Source organism: Pseudophryne corroboree, chromosome 2 (assembly GCF_028390025.1).
Source record: "Pseudophryne corroboree isolate aPseCor3 chromosome 2, aPseCor3.hap2, whole genome shotgun sequence".
In the NCBI taxonomy this organism is placed as follows: Eukaryota; Metazoa; Chordata; class Amphibia; order Anura; family Myobatrachidae; genus Pseudophryne; species Pseudophryne corroboree.
Genome location: NC_086445.1, coordinates 123,183,230 through 123,207,767, shown reverse-complemented (window position 1 = coordinate 123,207,767; position 24,538 = coordinate 123,183,230). Strand labels below are relative to the sequence as shown.

At 46.2% G+C, this 24,538-nt stretch overlaps 1 protein-coding gene across 1 annotated transcript in view; it reads right to left on the bottom strand.

Moving 5' to 3' along the window:
* The window catches only part of TNFRSF19 (TNF receptor superfamily member 19), a 141,971-nt gene extending 124,783 nt beyond the window's left edge, over nucleotides 1–17,188 (bottom strand). Inside the window, exon 1 of the mRNA XM_063951676.1 lies at nucleotides 16,994–17,188. The gene's annotated coding sequence lies outside the window, so the exon portion shown is untranslated. The remainder of the gene's footprint in view (nucleotides 1–16,993) is intronic.
* Between the last annotated feature and the right edge of the window lie 7,350 nt (nucleotides 17,189–24,538).

Sequence of the window (24,538 nt, the reverse complement as noted above, 5' to 3'; positions counted from 1 at the left end):
TTTCATGCTGCATAAACCACTGGCGGACGGCAGGAAGTTAATTTAATTTTGGATGGAGAAACAATAGAGAATAGGGGGGGAAAGGGGGGTGTACCACCCTCCGATCATTCCCTAAAAGCCTCTGGGAAATGTGTTTGCACTACACCCCTTTACACACAGACACACTAAACAAAGCACAAATTTGACCACGGCTTACAGGGACATAGTTATTAAAGTGCAGCGATTTCCTTCCAGGAGAATTCTCTCACACATAAAAGGAGAAGTAGACTCACATCTACATATTTAGATAATTGCAAGGTCAGAACTGAAAAGACCCAGGGTTCAGACGACTCGGCACAGTGTCAAGACCTGCAGCTGAAAGTATTCTGCTGCTGCTGCTGGCGGGTCCTGGATGGGTTCAGCCTTTCAATATTCAGTTCAGAACGATCACTTTCATCTTATGTCCCCAGGCTACCGCAACAACGGCCACTGACACAGAGCCAGAAGTCTCGGAGAACAGGTATTTCTATTCAGATCCAGGACTTTCCCTCCCCACAGGAGTAACAATAGCCTACTATAAAATGAAGACACCATAGTCACAGCTGCACTTTTTAAGTCTTCAAAGTGGAGCAAAATGTTTCCAATCGTGCCTCTAATGGGACCTACACACTGGTCGATATCAGTGAAAGATATGAACGATCTCGTTCATTAATGAACGAGATACCGTTCATATCTTTCAGTGTGTAGGCACCAGCGATGAACGATGCGCGGCCCCGCGCTCGTTCATCGCTGGTCCCGGCTCGTTTAAACATGCAGGCCAATATGGACAATCTCATCCATATTAGCATGCAGTGCTATGGGTGACGGGGGGAGTGAAGAACCTTCACTCCCCCCGTAACCTCCCCCGCCGCCGGGTCGCCCGTCTGCTGTATCGGCCGTCGGGCAGCGGCTCACTAGGTGTGTAGGGAACTTAAAAGGGGCATTGCTTGGGCATGGTTGCTCAGTGCTCGCACTTGTAAAATACTTAGGCCCTGATTTATCAAGACTTGGAGAGGAATAAATTGCTCAGTGATAAAGTACCAACCGATCAGCTCCCGTCACTTCTCAAACCCAGTCTGTAACATGGCAGTTAGGATCTGATTGGTTGGTACTTTATCACCGTGCAATTTATCACTCTCCAAGGCTTGATAAATCTGGGCCTTAATAAAAGTAATAAATAGACGCCGTTCATACTAAGGAGGAGAATATCAGTATCATGGCTTCTAAAAAGCGGAGAAATGAACAACAGGAAAAAAGTTGCCCATAGAAACCAATCAGCTTCTTGCTATCATTTATAAAGTACATTATTTAAAATGATAGATAAAAGCTGATTAGTTGCTATGGGCAACTTCTACGCTCTTTAGAAGGTTTGAAACATGTCCCCATTTTTATTAATTCTTCCATCTGCTCCATGTCACCAAATACGGCAGGCCTGGCCAACCTGTGGCTCTCCAGCTGTTGTAAAACGCAAAGCCCCATCATGCTTTGCCACAGTTTTGCTTTTAGGTATTTTATGTGTAGTTTCACAGCATCTGGAGAGCCACAGGTTGGCCAGGCCTGAGATAGGGCTTTGTGTGTGAAAGTGTACCTGCCTATAATCAGTGACAGCCATTTGAGGCATAAGACTACTTATTGCATACATAAAAGGGGAGTTTGACATTTTTTTTTCTACGATGAACCGAAATTCATAGAAATACAACTTACCATTTCATTAGTAATTACGAACATGAGAAATTGCCTCATGATAATACCCTTTTCACATCGCCAAAATAACCCAGTATATTGCCAGATCGAGCCGGGTGGAGGTGCAATGTGAAGGGGCCAGGATGAAATATCCCGGGTCAAGCAACCAGACACTTCAATCTATTAATAAAGGAGGGTTTTACATGGGTTATTAACCGCGTCAGGTGTGGTGTGAATGGGATACCCAGGTCGATGCGATCCGGGAACCACTTACACTATGGAGGAGGTGGTGTGGAGATGATCTCATCTCCCAAGCACCGCCTCCGCCCCCACCCACGTCGGCGCTGCCTCCGTCAGCAAACCAACCCAGCATATTTCCGTGCCGGTTGCCAGTCTGAAAGGGGTCTCATGGCGGGTCGCACATGGGAAGGACCCGTGTACAATTCCTAGGTGCGACCCACGTTTGCGATGTGAAAAGGGGTTTTAGAGATGTCATAAACTCCTAGCAAATGGATAGTCTAACTATTGGTGCAGCCCACAAAATGGCAGCTTGCATGGTTTCAAAAAGTGCATTTTTAGGTCATAAAAGGAAATTAATATTTACGAGATATGTTTTACAATGTACACACATTTAGATAAAACAAGGAAAGTTTTCTGGAAACTAATTTCCTAGATACCTCACAGTCATAAAAATTCACTTCAAAGCACAGGGAAAATGCTATCGCTAGCAACCAAAGCGGTAATTGCAATGTTTTCCACACTACTTGAGCCATATTGGAATCCAATCAACTATTTCCAAATAAGAAAGCAATTAAATACTACTCATGTATATACACGTGTTCTACAGGAATACGGATTATAATTATGGTTACTGTCTTTTTTGGAAGTGAATATCAGGCTTCTTATGTCTTATTTTTCTAACCTGTCAACAACATATGTATCAGGTCCCAATTTAACTAGCTAGGCCAGTTAAATAGTGAGCAGGTGGCTATCCATCTGATGAAGGTTTGCTTTAGTCATTGAACAGCAGCTTGCATATGTTAACACGCAACATATGTGCCGCTAATCTATCCCATGTTACGGAATACCCCTAAATATTCTGATATTTATTGTAACCGGAGGTAAGAGGTCACAGCTGTTTTCTTACTTATGATACTAGATTGAGAAGCTGACAGCCTTTATCCTCACGTCACATGGGATAAAATGAGAAACAGCGGCCAACATGATTCATTTTCGAAAGATGACATGTCTGCTTCTGCTTTTCCCAATCACAAAAATCTCAGCTAAATAACGGATTGTTTTTTTACTTGGGGGGAAATTGTGGGGGGGGGGGGGCGAGATAAATGGAATCATATCATAATGAGGAATATTTGCAAGTTTAGACAACAGATACCAGACTAAAGTCGGGTACACACTATGCGGTTGGTGGCCTGACGTGGCTATAGCTGATGGGTGTGGTTTATTAGATCTAAACTAAAAAGGTCTACAGTCAATAGGTCTACCACTAATGGTCCACATGCACTAGGTTGAAGGGTCAAAAGGTCATCATGGATATGGTCGGCACACAAAAAAAAGTAACTTTTTTTAAATATTTTTTGGGGGTGTTTTGGCACCCAAATTTTTTTTTTTTTTTTTTTATAAAAAATGGTTTACTTTTTTTGTATCAACCATATCCATGTCAGCCTTTTGGCCCTGTTCACCTAATGCATGTCGACCATTAGTTGTCTACCTATTGACTGTAGACCTTTTTAGTATAGATATATAGACCAGATGCTATATCTGACAGGTGGGGCTGATGATTGAGCAGTGTGTACGCAGCAAGTCCAAATAGTCGGTCAAAAACCGGTCTACTTCCAATCTAGTGTGTGCTGCACATGTTATGCCATTCTTGTCATTTTGGATTCGTTCAGAATGTACTGTGTGTACGGACCCTGGCCTGATTTCTAGTTTATATAGTGTATGGAGCCACTACTGCATATCTGCCACACTATTTAAGATGAAAAGAATACTTTGGAACTGAATGATTATTGGGTAGTGTGCGCGGTGTATATTAACTAATTTCGGGATCACTTAGGTCAGTCTGAATAGGTCTAGCCGTTCGCATCATTTGGCAAAATCTATAGTGTGTACCCAACCGAAGACTTCAATTTCCTATTATATACACCGTCAGATACGGCCAACCAATGATCGGCCATGTTGGAAGACTTTTCATACCAAACTGTCCGGTCACCTCTGATCAGTCGAAACTCTGCAGATTGGGCTGATAATAACATAACGTATGCAAGGCATTAGAAATAAAAGGCAAGAAATAGATTTTGTATGTTATTCAGTATGTACAAATATTCCACCATCATTTTATGATCAATGTGACAAGTTTGAAGCTGCCTTACCATCTATTTCGTTAACATTCACTTACATAGCTCCAGCATAATTGTGTTGCGCTTTAAAATTGGGAACAAAGAAGTAATAAAACAAAACTAATAACATACAGAGACAGAGGAAAGAGGGACCTGCTCACAAGCTTACACCTTGTAAGGAAATAAGTACTTGATTCACGAGTTCTACATATTGGGGGTAATTCCAAGTTGATCGCAGCAGGATTTTTGATAGCAACTGGGCAAAACCATGTGCACTGCAGGGGAGGCAGATATAACGTGCAGAGAGAGTTAGATTTGGGTGGGGTGTGTTCAATCTGCAATCTAATTTGCAGTGTAAAAATAAAGCAGCCAGTATTTACCCTGCACAGAAACAATATAACCCACCCAAATCTAACTCTCTCTGCACATGTTATATCTGCCTCCCCTGCAGTGCACATGGTTTTGCCCAGTTGCTATCAAAAATCCTGCTACGATCAACTTGGAATTACCCCCATTGTAAACTGGTCCAGCAAGATTGCAGAGGATCTTGGTGGGCTATATAATCCTGTCACACAGCAATGGGGTCAATTAGTTGTGCGAGCTAGGACTGTGAGAGGTTCTGTGGAGCTCTGGTAAAATGCATGGCACAACCCACCATGACTTCTGGGAGAATAACTGCAGGAGAGTTGTGGTAATCCAGTTATAAAGCAACCAAATTGCATTATATTCTACAGCAAAACACATTGCAGCATAGGGCATTGCACTGTTGTATCCCCACAATGTGCTTTTAAATACTCTCCAAATGCCCTAGTGACATTGGGCCTAATTCAAGGTTGATTGCAAAAGCAAAATCTTCCTCTAATGGGCAAAACTATGTGCACTGCAGGGGAGGGGATGGGGGGCAGATATAACATGTGCAGAGAGAGTTAGATTTGGGTGGGGTGTGTTGACACTGAAATCTAAATTGCAGTGTTAAAATTAGGCAGCCAGTATTTACCCTGCACAGAAACAATATAACCCACCAAAATCTAACTCTCTCTGCACATGATATATCTGCTCCACCTGCAGTGCACATGGTTTTGCCCATTAGAGGAAGATTTTGCTTTTGCAATCAACCTTGAATTAGACCCATAGGGGTATATTCAATACCTGTCGGGTCCTTTCCGACGGAAAGGACCCAACAAGTTAGTATTCTATGGGGTCAATTCTATTCGGCAACTTAAGAATAGCGCCGGGAATTAGCTCCCGACGCTATTCAATTCAGCTCCAGTTAAGTCGGCGATGTCCCGTTCTCGCCAACTAAACAGGTTGAATTGTCGGGAGAACGGGCATTCTCCGACTTAACTCCCCGGCGCGAGGCTGATTCCCGACAGAATCAGCCTTGCGCCGGTCGCGAGGCAGCACTTTTGTCGGGTTTCTTCTCTCATCCCCCGGGGATGAGAGAAGAATTCCCGACAATTGCGGGTCACTAGCAGCTGAATTGAATAGCGTCGGGAGCTAATTCCCGGCGCTATTCTTAAGTTGCCGAATAGAATCGACCCCATTGAGCGGCCAAATACAACTGTTGGATTTGTCCGCTCCCGACAACCTGGGGATGCTGGGGAGGCAGACGCCGCTCAAACCCCACGCTCCTCTCCCACATGGTCCCCACGCCCTCATGACCTGTCCCCGCTCCCCCATCTCATCTCCCCGGTTCTGACAATGTAAATCAGACTTTAAATAAAGTCGGATTGACATGGTCGGAACCGGGGTAAAATCTGTCGGATTTGGCCGCGGAGCACGTGGATTCGCGGCTAATCTGACAATCCATGTGTTTTCCGACTTGACGGGAAAAAAACGGCCCCTATTAAAAAGGTCAGAACCCCTTCAGACCTAAACCTGACGGAAGCTGCCATCTTTCCGACAAGACGTCAGCTTCCAACACTTACTGAACACACCCCATAGTCTGAACGCTGAGTGTATTATAATGTGGCCATACAGACAGTTTTATTAATAAAACAGGAACAAACGAAGACATCTGCAGTATCAGCAGCATAATGTAACACTGCGCAAGATCAAGTTAGATTTGATTATAGAAGATCTTTTTTACACTCCTTTAAAAGTCTGACTTGGCGTATTCTTAATCCAACCTTCAGCTAAATGAGTTACTTATCACAGCTAGTGGCATCATAAAGCCAAAATATCTGCAGGCGCAGTCCTTAGATCTGACTTTGATACAAATCCCTCTGATCGCTTGGATGTAGCGTACAGCATTTAATGGAGAGCAATGCAATACAGTATTCTACATCTGTCTCTTGTTCCCGCTCCACCAGTGCCACAAAACAGTAGCATTTCAGGTAACCCTTGCAGCACTAAACCAACGCGTGGGGCATTACAGCTTTATAGATCAAAAGTATCCGTGTTTTCAGGGGCATATTTCTTAAGCCATATCAAATTGCAAGAAGAATTCTCATTCTGTGTATACAATATGCCAATAGGAGAACAATGATTTCAAGTCTCCGAGAGCTTAACATAGATTTTTGGCATAGGAGTCATGCGAGGATAAAGAGACTGGTTTGTTTTAAAGAAATTATCTCCATAAATCCTAAAATCCATTCATTTTACAATGACAATGAGCATCTCATGTCATTTATTTCCACAAAGGCAAAAACCCAAATCACTAGTTTGTAATAGATTCTTTATAAAACAGTTGAACTACTAAGTGATGTACCACTACCAAGCTAGGCGATATATGATGTGATACCTGATAACTATTACTGTAATTAGTCATTCTACCGAACCACTGTAACGTAAAATCACCATTTAACATTAATATACAGTATGTGAAATGCTATGTATTACCGAGACAGGTAACATATTCGAAACGGGGCCGACTCTGGAATCCTGACATCGAAAGACCGTCAGCTGCCATCCCGAGGTAAGTATCAGAGTAGCTTTTAGGGTTTGGGCCCTGGGAAGGGGAAGTGTTACGGTTAGGCGCTGGTGGGGGGGGGGGGGGGGGGGGGGGAAGCTGGCGGATTAGCCCTAACCACCACACCCTAGCTACCATCCCCCGAGGGTTAGGTTAGGGGAGGAGGGTAATTATACTTACCCCTCCGATGTTAGGATCTTTAAGGTTGGGATGCCGGTGTCAGTCATGTGACCGCTGGCACCCCCGACACCCGGGATGTCATACTGAATCCTTTGGAACAACTGTATAAAGAATGATCTGTAATTTTATTATGCTAGGAGGGCAAAGTTTGAGTGACAGATTTGCAAACTTGAATTTGTGGATTCATATATGGGAAAAGGCCAGGAAAACAGCTTTTTGGCCTGTAGGTGATCCCATCAGGACACCATCCTAAAAATCTGTGAGGGGTCTTAACGCTTCAGTTTTAAATGAGTGCATTACCACATTATTGAAGGTCAGTAATAAAGCATAGTGCTGTATACTAGTATTCAAATCAATGGGGGAAACTCAACTTGCAGTCAAAAAAAATAATAATAAGGAAGGGGAAATATGTGGCCTGTTAACCGTTTATTTAATTCTTTCAGTAAAGAATCATGGGAGTAATTCAGATCTGATCGCTGCTGTGCGTTTTCGCTCAGCGGGCGATCAGATCCAAACTGCACATACGTATGCACCACAATGCGCAGGGGCGTCGGACAGCTACAACGGGCATCACCGGTCAGCGACGGAATGGTGCGAAGCATCCATTTGCACGGGCGTACGCAAGGTGATTGACAGGAAGAGGCCATTTGTGGGTGGCAACTGACCGTCTACAGGGAGTGTCCGGAAAAACGCAGGCGTGTCCAACGTCAGCTCCAGCCCCGATCAGTAGAATTCAATCGCACTGGAGGAGTAAGTTCTGGGCTGCGCAGAGACTGCACAAACTGATTTTTAGCAGCTCTGCTAACACATAGGAACGCACACTTGCACAGCGAAAATACACTCTCCCTGTAGGCGGCGACTATCTGATCGCAGGACAGCAAAAAACCCAGCCCAGCGATCAGATCTGAATTACCCCCCATTTGCGATATACACTAGCAAACCTGGTTATTAACCGCTAAGAAACAGTTACTGAGAAAATAAGGGTGCGTGCCTGGCACAGTGTGTCTCTGTGCAAACAAGTTAGACGTTACATGTTTCTGAAAGCAAGTGTGTGTGTGTTTGGATGTGAATGTGTGTGCAATGTAAGGAAGTGTGCACAACTGTTATTCTAGGTGGTCTATTCTTTGTGTATCAATGTATATGTGCTACCATGAATTTCTGGAAGTATAGTAAAAGATTAATTTAAAAATACACAAGTAAAAAAAAAAAAAATAATAATAAAGTGACCACTATGTTTTATGTTACGTTTATCTATATTTGTGCTTGCTACAGTATATGGCATTTATGTAATACTCATGTTATACTAGAAGCTGGGTTGTAACTTATTAAATGTTTAAGGGTTCCTTACGGCACTATAGTTGAATTACTCGGGACCCACGCCCTCATGCAGAGCTTCAGCGGGTGTTCACACCCGAACCAGAACCCTCACACTTACTAGACTGCACCCATGGGGAAGCTAGTGCAGACAGCCAGGAGAGGAAAGATATATCAGATTTTAACCACTGCTCAGTATTTTATATACGGGATATGACTTTGATTAATAGAGGCTGCAACTAATGTAATCAGAATCCACCATGACTACCACAATGAGTGTTCGAACATCCAGGATGGTTTTATACCATTGTTGCTCCCTGCAGTCAGAGAGGTTAGATCTGCAGCTCCAGTATGGAAATGGTGGCTGGTCGGGAGAGGGGAACCTCCTTAAAGGGGTAGCTGGAGGACAGAGAAGTTGTCCCAAGGTGAGCAAGATTGTGCTAATTATGGAATACGATTGGTAAATAGTCAATAGGTCAATATCAGAGTGACATGTTTAAAAAGGTCAACATTCAGATGGTCGATGCCCCCCCCCCCAAAAAAAAAAAAAAAGACATATGGTATGTCATGTTTCCCAAGATTGTTAGGGTTAGGTGCTTAGGGGAGGGTTAGGCTTTAAAAAAAAAAAAAAAAGTAAGTGTGTCATACTTTTTGTGTCAACAATTTGAATATCAACATTTTAAGCCCACAGACCAATTTCCTGATGACCTAATGTCCCTGTCAACCATCTGGGGTCAACCTATTGACTGTATCTTCTTAAACTAGGTACACAATATATAAATATTGGGTCTATTTGCCAAGAATTGGGAGATCGGGCAAATTTATTGTATAGCGTGTATGAAGGAACTATTCAGTGATTCGCAATGATCAGGAAAATCTCGTCCACAAACACGAACGATCGATTTTCCGATCTGTCGTTCCAAAGCAAAAATCTCAGCCATAGGGGTATATGCAATAGCGGGCGAAATCGCGGCAATTATCGCCGTTTTTTCAATTCGACCAAATTCGCCAGGTGAATTCCGGAAGGTGGCTTCCGGAATTCACCATATGCAATGAAAAACGGATTCGCCAGAGTCGCGGGCGAAAATCGGCCGATTTTGCGGATTTTACCGCGATTTTAAAAAACGGGAAAAAACGGGGAAAGACCCGAAAAAAAAATGGCGTGGGGTCCCCCCTCCAAAGCATAACCAGCCTCGGGCTCATCGAGCTGGTCCTGGTTCTAAAAATGCAGGGGAAAAATCGGGCAGGGATCCCCCGTATTTTTAAAACCAGCACCGGGCTCTGCGCCTGATGCTGGTGCCAAAAATACGGGGGACAAAACGAGTAGGGGTCCCCCGTATTTTTAACACCAGCATCGGGCTCCACTAGCTGGACAGATAATGCCACAGCCGGGGGTCACTTTTATACAGTGCCCTGCGGCCGTGGCATCAAATATCCAACTAGTCACCCCTGGCCGGGGTACCCTGGGGGAATGGGGACCCCTTCAATCAAGGGGTCCCCCCCCCCCAGCCACCCAAGGGCCAGGGGTGAAGCCCGAGGCTGTCCCCCCCCATCCAATGGGCTGCGGATGGGGGGGCTGATAGCCTTTGTGTTCAAAAAAAAAGATATTGTTTTTTCCATTAGTACTACAAGTCCCAGCAAGCCTCCCCTGCAAGCTGGTACTTGGAGAACCACAAGTACCAGCATGCGGGAGAAAAACGGGCCCGCTGGTACCTGTAGTACTACTGGGAAAAAAATACCCAAATAAAAACAGGACACACACACCGTCGACAGTAAAACTTTATTTCATACGTCGACACACACATACTTACCTATGTTCACACGCCAACATCGGTCCTCTTCTCCATGTAGAATCCACGGATACCTGAAAAGAAAAGATCAATTATACTCACCTCAACAGGCTCCAGAGATAAATCCACGGACTTGGCAAAAAAAGAAAGCGCATTTACCCGCACCAAAAACGGACTGAAAGGTGTCCCATGCTGACACATGGGACACCTATCCACGATTAAGATCTGTCAGTGACAGTTGTCACTGACAGGTCTCTAAGCCAATCAGGAAGCGCAACTTCGTTGCGCTAACCTGATTGGCTGATCGCTGTGACAGCGCATCGCACAGCTCCCTCCATTATATTCAATGGTGGGAACTTAGCGGCTAGCGGTGGGGTCACCCGCCGGTCACCGCTGACCGGCGGGTGACCTCACCGCTAGCCGCTAAGTTCCCACCATTGAATATAATGGAGGGAGCTGTGCGATGCGCTGTCACAGCGATCAGCCAATCAGGTTAGCGCAACGAAGTTGCGCTTCCTGATTGGCTTAGAGACCTGTCAGTGACAACTGTCACTGACAGATCTTAATCGTGGATAGGTGTCCCATGTGTCAGCATGGGACACCTTTCAGTCCGTTTTTGGTGCGGGTAAATGCGCTTTCTTTTTTTGCCAAGTCCGTGGATTTATCTCTGGAGCCTGTTGAGGTGAGTATAATTGATCTTTTATTTTCAGGTACCCCGGGATTCTACATGGAGAAGAGGACCGATGTCGGCGTGTGAACATAGGTAAGTATGTGTGTGTCGGCAGTGTGTAATAAAGTTTTACTGTCGACGGTGTCTGTGTCCTGTTTTTATTTGGGTATTTTTTTTCCATTAGAACTACAGGTACCAGCGGGCCCGTTTTTCTCCCGCATGCTGGTACTTGTGGTTCTCCAAGTACCAGCTTGCAGGGGAGGCTTGCTGGGACTTGTAGTACTAATGGAAAAAACAATATCTTTTTTTTTGAACACAAAGGCTATCAGCCCCCCCATCCGCAGCCCATTGGATGGGGGGGGACAGCCTCGGGCTTCACCCCTGGCCCTTGGGTGGCTGGGGGGGGGGGACCCCTTGATTGAAGGGGTCCCCATTCCCCCAGGGTACCCCGGCCAGGGGTGACTAGTTGGATATTTGATGCCACGGCCGCAGGGCACTGTATAAAAGTGACCCCCGGCTGTGGCATTATCTGTCCAGCTAGTGGAGCCCGATGCTGGTGTTAAAAATACGGGGGACCCCTACTCGTTTTGTCCCCCGTATTTTTGGCACCAGCACCAGGCGCAGAGCCCGGTGCTGGTTTTAAAAATACGGGGGATCCCCTGTCAATTTTTTCCCCGCATTTTTAGAACCAGGACCAGCTCAATGAGCCCGAGGCTGGTTATGCTTTGGAGGGGGGACCCCACGCCATTTTTTTCCCGGATTTTACCGTTCCAGCAATAAAAAAAATAAAACAATAAAAATATTATTTTAAAAAATATATAAATAATATTTGTGCCTCCCCCAAAAAAAAAAAAAAAACCTAATCCCTTCTAATATAAATAGATCTGCTATTCCTAAAAAAAAAAACACAAAAAAAAACATGTTTAAAAATTTTTTATTTGTTTTCACCCTCCAAAGTGTGGCGGAGTGAAAATCGCGAATTTGCTGTCTAAAAGCACTGCAGGCGAATTTCCAAACTTGAATTGAATATGCTGGAGGCGAATTGCAGCATCTGTACCATTGCAGAAAAGGCGAATTCGGAAAAAGGCGAATTGAGAAAAGGCGAATTTTGACGGGCCGTTTTTTTGCGAAAAATGACTGCACTGCATAGGCGAATTGATTTTTGGAGGCGAAAACGGCCCGGAATTCGCCTATTTTGCCAATTCGCCCGCTATTGCATATACCCCATAATCTCCACGTATCGGCCAGTGTATGCATTTTCAATAATCCGACCATATGTCCAGGTGGGTAAATTGGGTAGTGTGTGGTTGAGGCCGATTTTTTCCATCACCTGATTCCTCGAGATTTCTTTAAAAAATACAAATACAAATCGGGTGATTTTTTTAGAGGAAAAAATAAAGTCTATAGCACAGATATTGGGACCCCCTCTAGGCGAATAATCAGCCCAATTGTCGGGCAGACCAAAAATATCTGACACTGTGTACTTAGCTTTACTGTTGGTCTATCAATCTACACCCGCTAAAAACAACGTCCATGGGGGTCATCAAACTATACAAGTCCAAGCATGGGCCACCTGGGAAGGATTCTAAGAACCTTTCTCCACCAAAAAAGTTTGAAATTGGAGCCCGGTCTTTGCGTTTGAGTGGAGTCTAGAGCCAAGAGGTGGCTGTCAAAGTTGATATAGTAGAACTTAAGGAAAATAGTTTGCAGACCTGCATCACAGAAAGAAGCTCTACTGAGCACATTGCGAAGGTGTGAGAGGTAATGAGAGACACTTTGTGTGTTTAGCAGTTGAGTGACATCTCTTGGTATTATATTACAGTGTAAGTTTGCTTCTTTATCTAAACTTCAAGATCAATTGCTGTCTCTGCTGCCTACCTCCCAACTGGGAGGTTTTAGGGAAGGGGGAAGAGCTACCACCCAAGGGGCATGGCATGCCCAAAACCCAGCATGTCCCCTGTCTTTTGTGCACATTCCGCTTTATGGTAGGCATATGTTAGAAGGTATGCTTTTGTGTGCACTTTAATTTGCCCATGGGTTGCATGTTGTACTAGGTAGGTTTCATTTGCCACCCTGAGTGGCTGTAATACCGCTGGCTGGCATTCAGAAAACAAATATGCAAACTCCCACCAGATTCAGCGCTAATAGCAAGTTTACAACATGAAATTAAACTGATTTTATGATTACATGTGAGGGAGGGGGGGGGGGGGGGGGGGTCAGGGACTTACAGTATGTTACCTGTAGCTCATATTTTGTTTAGAAGAAAATGAGGTAATTACAGGAATGGCCATGACAAGATAGCCATCAAATAGTGTCTGCACTGCCGCAATCACAAAAATACCTTGCAAAGGCATGGAGAACAGTCATAGAATGCACACACGTACCAAAGGTACTGTATGGACATCGTATAGACTAGCACATGATGGTGGCATTCATTGCAATTCTGGTATCGAATGGACTTTTTTTTTTCCCCATAAAGTCAGAAATGTTGATGGTTGTCAACCATTGGTTTCCGATGTCCATCTCTAGCTTATCATACGCCTGCTCTCTATGGTGGTAATTCCAAGTTGATCGCAGCAGGAAATTTTTTAGCAGTTGGGCAAAACCATGGGGGTAATTCCAAGTTGATCGCAGCAGGAATTTTTTTTTAGCAGTTGGGCAAAACCATGTGCACTGCAGGTGTGGTAGATGTAACATGCGCAGAGAGAGTTAGATTTGGGTGGGTTATTTTGTTTCTGTGCAGGGTAAATACTGGCTGCTTTATTTTTACAATGCAATTTAGATTGCAGATTGAACTCACCCCACCCAGATCTAACTCTCTCTGCACATGTTATATCTGCCTCCCCTGCAGTGCACATGGTTTTGCCCAACTGCTAAAAAATGTCCTGCTGCGATCAATTTGGAATTACCCCCCATGTGCAGTGCAGGGGGGGGCAGATATAACATGTGCAGAGAGAGTAAGATTTGGGTAGTTTATTTAGTTTCTGTGCATGGTAAATACTGGCTGCTTTATTTTTACACTACAATTTAGATTGCAGATTGAACTCACCACACCCAAATCTAACTCTCTCTGCACATGTTATATCGAGTTGTAAAAGGTTGAAAATCTCTGCCCTACATAAACAGCATGCATTGCCTTTAAAAAAAATAAAAATACAGCTTTAGATCTCACCGGTTGATAAATAAACCCCTGATTCTTCATAAGGTTTTATTTACTATACATCTCATCCTGAGGTAAAACCACACTGCTTATTATACCACAATATAACACTGTTACAGAGAGCGATGTAACCAGAGAAGAACAAAGTTTTCCAAACGGTTCAGTCAATATTTGCTTTATTCCGCATTTGGCACCACATTCTCGCCCAATTCACTGGTGGATGAAGCGTTAGCAGCCAACCAAACCATAAATTCCCAGCTGAGGTCCCAGCTCTATTCACACAGATAATTCAGCAAAATACAAATGACAACGCATATGCAGAACTGGAACAATCCTTTACCAATTTCTACATGTACAGTGAATAATGCGTGATACCTATAGAACAAGATAATGAAGACAAAGTTATCCGTTCCTGCATTTCAGGCAGAAATTATCAGCAGAATGAAATACAATTCATACCAATAATACAGTATAACTGCTTTACACCCTGGAGCATAATTACTTGAAGACTCTCAACTAGCAAAGAGGTTAAGCAGCAGCCACTACCACATTGATCACACATGTAGAAGTCTGCAAAGACTAACATGTAACACTAACATACAGTATACTGTTACAGGTTGAGTATCCCATATCCAAATATTCCGAAATACGGAATATTCCGAAATACAGACTTTTTTGAGTGAAAGTGAGATAGTGAAACCTTGTTTTTTGATGGCTCAATGTACACAAACTTTGTTTAATACACAAAGTTATTATACATATTGTATTAAATGACCTTCAGGCTGTGTGTATAAGGTGTATATGTAACATAAATGCATTCTGTGCTTAGATTTAGGTCCCATCACCATGATATCTCATTATGGTATGCAATTATTCCAAAATACGGAAAAATCCGATATCCAAAATACCTCTGGTCCCAAGCATTTTGGATAAGGGAGACTCAAACTGTATTGCACTCTCTAGTTAGATATCAATAACTATATAAAATTATTGTGACTTGTAGCATCTGATGTACAGAAATGATATTAGTGGGGCTATGCAGTATTGTCACCCTAATTCTGAAGATAGATGCCAAATGCTGTGTTATAAACTAGTGTCAACAGGGAGATAGATAGATAGATAGATAGATAGATAGATAGATAGATAGATAGAAATAAAATCTAACAGATTCAAAAACCATAACTTTACTCCAAAGTAACTTACTGTATAATTAAAGGAAAATATAATTTTGTGCCAGAAGAGTCAATTCACTTTTATTATTTACATAGTGCCAACATACAGTATTCATTGCACTTTACAATTCAGTGAGTGGCCCAGTGAGAGCGTTTGATACAGTAAACCCACTAGAATAGGAAATGTAGCAGGAATATCGACAGGAGAATATACACATACGGTATATACACAACATAATAAATGTCTGTATTTTGCTGTATCTAGAGATAAGTGATCATATCGGTTTATGAATATTATTTGGGTGGTTGGGGTTTAGTTTTTTAGAATACAACTGAAATGAATGACAAGGCAGTTAGAATTGTATCTGCAGCATGAATATGCTTCAAATATGCCGAAAAAGAAAAAGCAGTCTGAATGTAGTTTTAATGATACTAGCATTTACAGCTATATACTTCTGAATATATAGACCAGGCATCCATGTTTGCTTTTAATAAGTCCGAAACCTATAATTACCAAAAAAATCAGATGTTTACGAATACGTCAGGATTTCATCCAGCGAGTACTAGAAACAATTGCAATTATTCTGCTTATATCCAGGAGCATACACAGTGCGCCTCTCTCATACAAGGCCCTCAGTGCTTATCAAGAGGACCTGGGTAAATCTACAATCTGCTCCTGCAAACTCATAACCGGTGCTTCCCAGCTGCAGAAGTCAAGTGGCCACATTCACCACCCGGTCCCACAGAAGGTCAGGATTTATGATACTACAGCACAGTACAAAAGAACAATGCATATGTGACAATATTAAAGCATAAGGAAGCAATACAGCCTGTGATCCGCAGACACACACCTCTGCCATATGGGCACACCGATTGTATGTCCGGCATACATAGTGGTTACACCAATGTAATCCTAGACTTCTGACATGTATTTGTTGTACGTGGGCAGTAAGAACATGTAGGCTATATAAGAATAAAAGGAATCAGGGAGATAGAAAGACTGATCCTTACAGATTTCAAATGAAATCTTGGCGCAAGACAACTTTTCTAAAGTTGACCCATTATTCACAATAAGTAATAATGGCATGATGACGACACTGCTCTCTGTATGAGAAATAGCCTGAAATGTAACACAGATACATAACAAAGGTGCACGCCTGTGCAAAAACAGAAAACCAACTTCAGCTATGATCAATGCTCTATATAATCAATCACAAAACATCATTCCAGTGCCCACAGCCATCCTGAGCACTCACTGCCTCATTATAACATGCTTAATATGCCAGGAAACACCGAGCACATGCCTATAGACTACACAGAGCTGACCCCCAAGGCAGGACCATGGCATGCTATGGAGATGCCAAGTGTAGGCTTGCAGAGAGGGCACCAGGACCCAATACTAAATGCCATAGCTCAGTGCATGCATGCAATATGGTGCTAGAACGCTGGCCAACCACCACTACATTACAGACCGCAAAATACGCACATTACTGTATAGATGAGCAGTAACAGCTAATTACTGTATAACGCAATGATTAGCCAGAGCCTGGCACTCACTAGTGCATACATGGGTGTGTGCAGATGGCCCCTGCACAGTATTCTGGGGGGGAATTGCTGCAGTGCTGATGCATCGCTTGTACCCAAATACATAGAATATTCAGATTTATCTCTATGCACTTGATCGCATTGCACCCACTAACAGCACCCGCACTCCCCCAGCCTGTAGCCCAGCACCCACCTGCTGCAGCCGCCCTGGCCTGCACGGTTATCCCCCGTGGCTTGCAGCTGTGTGCTGTGTATCACGGGCTGACACCTGGCAGAGCCGCGGTCCTCCTGTCGCCCATCAGATCCTGCGCGGCCGCCCGGAGCACCACTGACTGCAGGAGCTGCTGCTGCCGGAGCAGCGGGAGAGCTCAGGGGGCTCGGGGACGTTTCCTAGGAGACAGAGCACGCCCCTTGTGACACGCCCCCTCCATAGCTTCTGCTCAAGAAAGTGCAGAAACCCCACTGTGTAGATTATGGCACATCATCTGTGGACGGTAGGGGGCGCCCCCTCTACTGCAAGCTAGTGTGAGAGCTCATTGCTCATTCTCGTTTCTCTCTTTCTGTTTATACAATTTACATTTTATTTTATTATATATATATATATATATATATATATATATATATATATATATATATATAAAATAATACCCCTTTCACACCGCACAAATAACCCGGTAGGTCGGCGTGCGGTGTGAAAGGGGCATTGCCGAAATCGCGGGTTGCCTGACCCGGCAATTCAACCCGGGTATAAAGTAGTGTTATACCCAGGTTGAATACTGGGTCACTGGCTGCGTAAACGGGCTCCCGGTCGATGCGACCTGGGACCCATTTCCTAGATAGGGAGAGGCGGTGTGGAGATGAGCTCATCTCCCAGCGCCGCCTCCACCTTTGCCCCCACCGCCGGCTCCGCCCCACCTGCTGCTATGGCAACCTTCCCGGCTTATTGCCGGATAGGGAAAGCCTGCAGCAGCTGCCAATGCCGGATCTCACCCGGGAAGGACCCGCTTCCAATTCCCGGGTGGGATCCGGCTTTGGCAATGTGAATGGGGTATTAGTGAGGTAAGGTTAAAAAGAGGCAAAATGCCCATCGGGTTCAACCTGTATCCGTATTAAGCAGTGCATATTATAATGCACCAGCCAAAATAATGGTTTCATACTTATTGACAACTATATTTCGTATCACTCCCATATACATAATGTCAATATATTAAATGCTATAGCCTTGGATACCTTTTTCAGCTAGAAAACTGTCTAATACGTTTTTAAATGCATTTACAGAGTCCGCCATTATTATCGTCTCCCTCAGGGAGTTCCAAATCCTTATTGCCCTTACGGTGAAGAATCCTATCCTACGTTTTGTACGGAATTTTCTCTCCTCTAGCCTCAGTGAGTGCCCACGTGTCCTATACAGAGTTCTATTAATAAACAAATCCCCTGATAACGCCTTGTAATGGCCCTTTACATACAGTTGTGCTCATAAGTTTACATACCCTAGCAGAATTTGTGATTTTCTGGCCATTTGTCAGAGAATATGAATGATAACTCACAAACTTTTCTTTCACTCGTGGTTAGTGGTTGGGTGATTCCATTTATTGTCAAACAACTGTGTTTACTTTTTTTAAATCATTATGACAACAGAAACTACCCAAATGACCCTGATCAAAAGTTTACATACCCCAGTTCTTAATACCGTGTATTGCCCCCTTGAACATCAATGACAGCTTGAAGTCTTTTGTGGTAGTTGTGGATGAGGCTCTTTATTTTCTCAGATGGTAAAGTTGTCCATTCTTCTTGGCAAAAAGCCTCCAGTTCCTGTAAATTCTTGGGCTGTCTTGCATGAACTGCACGTTTGAGATCTCCCCAGAGTGGCTCAATGATATTGAGGTCAGGAGACTGACATGGCCACTCCAGAACCTTCACTTTATACTGCTGTAGCCAATGACAGGTCGACTTGGCATTGTGTTTTGGATCATTGTCATGTTGGAACGTCCAAGTACGTCCCATGCGCAGCTTCCGGGCTGATGAGTGCAAATTTTCCTCCAGTATTTTCTGATAACATGCTGCATTCATCTTGCCATCAATTTTGACCACGTTTCCAGTGCCTTTGTAGCTCACACATCCCCAAAACATCAGTGATCCACCTCCGTGTTTCACAGTAGGAATGGTGTACCTTTCATCATAAGCCTTGTTGACTCCTCTCCAAATGTCTCGTTTATGGTTGTGGCCAAAAAGTTAAATTTTGGTTTCATCACTCCAAATGACTTTGTTCCAGAAGTTTTGGGGCTTGTCTCTGTGCTGTTTGGAGTATTGTAAGCGGGATGCTTTGTGGCATTTGCGTAGTAATGGCTTTCTTCTGGCGACTCGACCATGCAGCCCATTTTTCTTCAAATGCCTCCTTATTGTTCATCTTGAAACAACCACACCACTTTTTTCAGAGAGTCCTGTATTTCAGCTGAAGTTATTTGTGGATTTTTCTTTGCATCCCAAACAATTTTCCTGGCAGTTGTGGCTGAAATTTGTGTTGGTCTACCTGACCTTGATTTGGTTTCCACAGAATCCCTCATTTTCCACTTCATAATTAGAGTTTGAAAACTGCTGATTGGCATTCTCAATTGCTTGGATATCTTTTTATATCCCTTTCCTGTTTTATACAGTTCAATTACCTTTTCCCACAGATCCTTTGACAATTCTTTTGCTTTCCCCATGACTCAGAATCCAGACACGTCAGTGCAGCACTGGATGAAAGATGCAAGGGTCTTTCAGGAGTCCAGAAACTCACTGACCCCTTTATACACACACACTGATTACAAGCAAACAGATCATAGGTGAGGATGGTTACCTTTAGTAGCCATTCAAACCCGTTTGTGTCAACTTGGGTGCATGTTATCAGGCCAAAATCTCCAGGGTATGTAAACTTTTGATCAGGGTCATTTGGGTAGTTTCTGTTGTCATTATGATTTCAAAAGAGTAAACACAGTTGTTTGACAATAAATGGAATCACCCAACCACTAACCATGAGTGAAAGAAAAGTTTGTGAGTTATGATTCATATTCTCTGACAAATGGCCAGAAAATCACAAATTCTGCTAGGGTATGTAAACTTATGAGCCCAACTGTATTTGAAGATATTAATAATGTCTCCTCTTAGTCTCCTCTTTTCAGGGGAATACATATTTAACCTAGTAAGCCTTTTCTCGTACTCCACTGTCTCTAACCCTTCAATCAGTTTAGTAGCGCGCCTTTCTACTCATTCAAGCTGCCCGATATCTTTTTTATAATATGGTGCCCAAAACTGAACACAATATTCCAGATGCGGACCTACCAATGATTTATACAGTGGCAGGATTAGCTCCTCGTCCCTTGTCTCAATACCCCGTTTTATGCACGCAAGGACTTTACTTGCCTTCTTTGCTGCATTTTGACATTGTGTATTGTTATTAAGCCTATTATAAGCACCCCCAAATCTTTTTCCACTACTGCTGCTCCTATATTTTCCCTATTAAGAGTGTAGGATGCAAGTTTGATACTAATCCCAAAGTGCATAACTTTTCATTTTTCAATATTGAATCTCATTCCCCATTTAGACGCCAAAGTTTCAAATTTAAGTAAGTCATTCTGGAGAGACTCCACATCGCTTTCTGAATTAATTACCTTACACAGTTTAGTATCATCTGCAAAGATTGATACTGTGCTTCCCAGGCCTATTCCTAGATCATTAATAAATATATTGAATAGTAGTGGGCCAAGTACGGACCCATTTGGTATTCCGCTGACTTCTTGGCACACTGGGCACTAGATTGTGAAGCCGCGGGTCACCGTGGGTCGCCCCTGGCACCAGTTTCAGCACACTGGGCCTTAGAGTGTGGGGCCGTAGTTCGCTCCTGGAACCAGTTACGGCACACTGAGCACTAGAGTGTGGGGCCATGGGCCGCCCCTGGCACCAGTTTCGGCACACTGGGCACTAGAGTGTGAGGCCACGAGGAGCCCCTGACACCAGTTTTGGAACACTGGGCACTAGAGTATGAGACCGCGGGTTGCCCCTGGCACCATTATCAGCACATTGGGCACTAGATTGTGGGGCCATGAGCCACCCCTGGCACCAGTTTCGGCACACTGGGCACTAGAGTGTGGGGCCGAGGGCCGCACCTTGTATCAGTTGCGGAACACTGGGCACTAGAGTGTGGGGCTGCCCCTGGCACCAGTTTCAACACACGAGCCACTAGAGTGTGGGGCCGCGGGTTGCACCTAGCACCAGTTTGCGTTGCACTGGGCACTAGAGTGTGGAGCTGCGGGTCGCCCCTGGCACCAATTTCGGCACACTGGGCACTAGAGTGTGAGGCCACGGGGAGCCCCTGGCACCAGTTTTGGCACACTGGACAGTAGATTGTGGGGCCGCAGGTTGCCTCTGGCACCGGTTTTGGCACACAGCGCACTAGAGTGTGGGCCGAAGGTCGTCCCTGGCACCAGTTTAGGCACACTGGGCACTAGAGTGTGAGGCCGCAGAGAGTCCCTGCCACCAGCTTTGGCACAATGGGCACTAGATTGTGAGGATGCGGGTTGCCCCTGGTACCAGTTTCGGCACACTGGGCACTAGAGTGTGAGGCCATGGGGAGCCCTTGGCACCAGTTTCGGCATATTGGGCACTAGACTGTGGGGCCGCAGAGAGCCCTGGCACTAATTTCGGCACACTAGGCACTAGAGTGTTAGACCACGGGTTGCCCCTGGCACCAGTTTCGGCACACTGGGCACTAGAGTGTGAGGCTGCCCCTGGCACCAGTTATGGCACACTGGGCACTAGAGTGTTAGGCTGTGGGTCGCCCCTGGCACCAGTTTCAGCACACTGGGCACTAGAGTGTGGGGCCACAAGTCGCACCTGGCACCAGTTTTGTCGCACTGGGCAGTAGCGTGTGGGGCCATGGGTCGCCCCTGGCACCAGATTCAGCACACTGAGCACAAGAGTGTGAGGCCGCGGGGAGGCCCTGGCACCAGTTTCGCCACACAGGGTACTAGAGTGTGAGGCCGCGGGGAACCCTTGGCACCAGTTTTGGCACTTCTGGAACTATATTGTGGGGTTGCGGGCAGCCCCTGGCACCAGTTTTGGCACACTGGGCACTAGAGTGTGAGGCCGTGGGTCACCCCTGGCACCAGTTTCAGCACACTGGGCATTAGAATGTGAGGCTGTGGGTTTCCCCTGGCACCAGTTTCGGCACACTGGGCCCTAGAATGTGGGGCCGTGGGTCGCCTCTGGAACCAGTTAGGGCACACTGAGCACTAGAGTGTGTGGCCGCGGGCCGCCCCTGGCACCAGTTTCGGCACACTGGGCACTAGAGTGTAAGGCCACCCCTGTTACCAGTTTCGGCACCATGGGCACTTGAGTGTGAGGCCGCGAGGAGCCCCTGGCACCAGTTTTGGAACACTGGGCACTAGAGTATGAGACCGCGGGTTGCCCCTGGCACCAGTATCAGCACACTGGGCACTAGATTGTGGGGCCACGAGCCACCCCTGGCACCAGTTTTGGCACACTGGGCACTAGAGTGTGGGGCTGAGGGCCGCCCCTTGTATCAGTTGCGGAACACTGGGCACTAGAGTGTGGGGCTGCCCCTGGCACCAGTTTCATCACACTGAGCACAAGAGTGTGAGGCCGTGGGTCACCCCTGGCACCAGTTTCGGCACACTGGGCACTAGAGTGTAAGGCCACGGGTTGCCCCTGGCACCAGTTTCGACACACTGGGCACTAGAGTGTGAGGCCGAGGATCGCCCCTGGCACCAGTTTTGACACACTGGGCACTAGAGTGTGGGGCCGCAGGTCACTCCTGGCACCAGTTTCAGGACACTTGGCACTAGATTGTGGGGCTGCGGGCATCCCCTGGCACCAGTTTTGGCACACTGGGCACTAGAGTGCAAGGCCGCGGGTCGCCCCTTCCACCAGTTTTGGCACACTGGGCACTACAGTGTGAGGCTCCGGGTCGCCCTTGGCACCAGTTTCGGCACTCTGGACACTAGATTGTGAGGCTGCAGGTCGCACCTGGCACCAGTTTTGGATCACTTGGTACTAGAGTGTGAAGCCGTGGGTCGCCCCTGGAACCAGTATCGGTACACTGGGACTAGTATGTGAGGCCGCGGTTCACCCCTGGCACCAGTTTCGGCACACTGGACACTAGAGTGTGGGGCTGTGGGTTGCCCCTGGCACCAGTTTCAGCACACTGGGCACTAGAGTGTGGGGCTGACCCTGGCACCAGTTTCGGCACACTGGGCTTTAGAGTGCGAGACTGCGGGTCACCCCTGATACCAGTTTCGGCACACTGGGCACTAGAGTGTGAGGCCGTGGGTCACCCCTGGCACCAGTTTCAGCACACTGGGCACTAGAGTGTGGGGCTGTGGGTTGCCCCTGGCTCCAGTTTCGGAACACTGAGCTCTAGAGTGTGAGGCCATGGGTCGCCCCAGGTACCTGTTTTGGCACACTGGGCACTAGAGTGTGAGGCTGTGGATCGCCCCTTGGACAGTTATGGCACACTGGGCACTTGATTGTGAGGCCGCGGGTCACACCTGGCACCAGTTATGGCAGATTGGGCACTACAGTGTGGGGCTGCCCCTCGCATCGGTTTCAGCGCACTGGGCTTTAGAGTGTGAGGCCGCGGGTTGCCCTTGGCACCAGTTTCGGCACACTGGGCACTAGAGTGTGGGGCTGCCCTTGGCACTAGTTTTGGCACACTGGGCACTAGAGTGTGGGGCCGTGGATCACCCCTGGCACCAGTTTCAGCACACTGGGCACTAGAGTGTGAGTCTGCGGGAAGGGTCTGGCACCAGTTTTTCCACACTGGGCACTAGAATGTGCGACCGAGAGTCATCCCTGGCACCAGTTTTAGCACACTGGGCACTAGAGTGTGAGGCTCCTGTTCGCCCCTTGCACCAGTTTCGGCACACTGGGCACTAAATTGTGAGGCTGCGGGTCTCCCCTGGCACCAATTTTGGCACACTGGGCACTAGAGTTTGGGGCTGCCCCTGGCACCAGTTTTGGCACACTGGGCACTAGAGTGTGAGGCCATGGGTTGCCCCTGGCACCAGTTTCAGCACACTAGGCACTAGATTGTGGGGCCGTGGGCCGTCCCTGGGACCAGTTTTGGCACACTGGGCACTAGAGTTTGGGGCTGCCCCTGGCACCAGTTTCGGCACACTGGGCACTAGAGTGTGAGGCCGCAGGGAGCCCCTGGCACCAGTTTTGGAACACAGTGCACTAGAGTGTCAGACCACGGGTTGCCCCTGGCACCAGTGCCAGCACACTGGGCACTAGAGTGTGGGGCTGTGGGTTGCGCCTGGCTCCAGTTTCGGAACACTGAGCTCTAGAGTGTGAGGCCATGGGTCGCCCCAGGTACCTGTTTTGGCACACTGGGCACTAGAGTGTGAGGCTGTGGATCGCCCCTTGGACAGTTATGGCACACTGGGCACTTGATTGTGAGGCCGTGGGTCACACCTGGCACCAGTTATGGCAGATTGGGCACTACAGTGTGGGGCTGCCCCTCGCATCGGTTTCAGCGCACTGGGCTTTAGAGTGTGAGGCCGCGGGTTGCCCTTGGCACCAGTTTCGGCACACTGGGCACTAGAGTGTGGGGCTGCCCTTGGTACTAGTTTTGGCACACTGGGCACTAGAGTGTGGGGCCGTGGATCACCCCTGGCACCAGTTTCAGCACACTGGGCACTAGAGTGTGAGTCTGCGGGAAGGGTCTGGCACCAGTTTTGCC